Source organism: Zingiber officinale, chromosome 1A (genome assembly GCF_018446385.1).
Source record: "Zingiber officinale cultivar Zhangliang chromosome 1A, Zo_v1.1, whole genome shotgun sequence".
In the NCBI taxonomy this organism is placed as follows: domain Eukaryota; kingdom Viridiplantae; phylum Streptophyta; class Magnoliopsida; order Zingiberales; family Zingiberaceae; genus Zingiber; species Zingiber officinale.
Genome location: NC_055987.1, coordinates 56,268,204 through 56,269,030, shown reverse-complemented (window position 1 = coordinate 56,269,030; position 827 = coordinate 56,268,204). Strand labels below are relative to the sequence as shown.

Sequence of the window (827 nt, the reverse complement as noted above, 5' to 3'; positions counted from 1 at the left end):
TGAGACAAATGAATGCTTGTTCGTGTGGATACCGTAGAGGCGCGAACGTGAGATCGTGATGTGATCCGAGCTGTTGGGAGATCATGTGCACGCACCAAAGGTATAACCTCTTATAATCTTATGAAAAACTTAGTATATTTTTCTTTCTCTTTACATGGATCTCCTAGAAGGAACTAGATGGTTTCTGCTGCGCATAAGCGTGTTAAGCACTCTAGTTCCTTACACCTTGACCCTTAGAATTTTGCCTGACATATTTGACTTGCCAAGACTTCACTCTGTCCCATGGACCAGGACTTCCTTGCCTAACCGCAATTAAGACTTTCCACCTACATAGTGTCCACTAGGAAATTTTTGCCTAGCCTCAATTGGGACTTTCACCTTACCTAAGATCACTTAGGACTTTCCTACATACTTAGTCAGACTTGTTAGAAAACAACAAACTTTAACTTTCAACCTTTTACCATTATCAATACTTAGGTTCAATCATCTTATGTTTCCTGCACCAACAAATCTTTGTTTGAAGCATCGGATAGTTTAAAGGGATGCTTCGACTATGCCCCCATCATAGTTTAGAGAAGTTCATTGTGATACATACATTTTATAATGGCATCAACTACCAAACGAAGATTATTTTGGACTTCGCAATAGGTGGAGCATCGATGAACAAGGGGTTAGGTGAAGTCAAAGTGATTATTGAAAGTGCATCACTTAACTGCCATCAATGGGCTTCTGATTGAAGTGGAAACCTAGTTAAAGTAGCCAGAAAGTTTGAGGTTGATGCAATAAGTCTAATTTCTACAATGCTTGATGCAGTAACAAATAAATTT

General features: G+C 39.1%; 1 non-coding gene across 1 annotated transcript; it reads right to left on the bottom strand.

Annotated features, from left to right (window-relative positions):
* Nucleotides 1-469: 469 nt before the first annotated feature.
* LOC122039217 lies at nt 470-571 on the bottom strand. The gene has a single exon (XR_006128095.1). It is a non-coding gene; the product is annotated as a small nucleolar RNA R71 (small nucleolar RNA).
* Between the last annotated feature and the right edge of the window lie 256 nt (nt 572-827).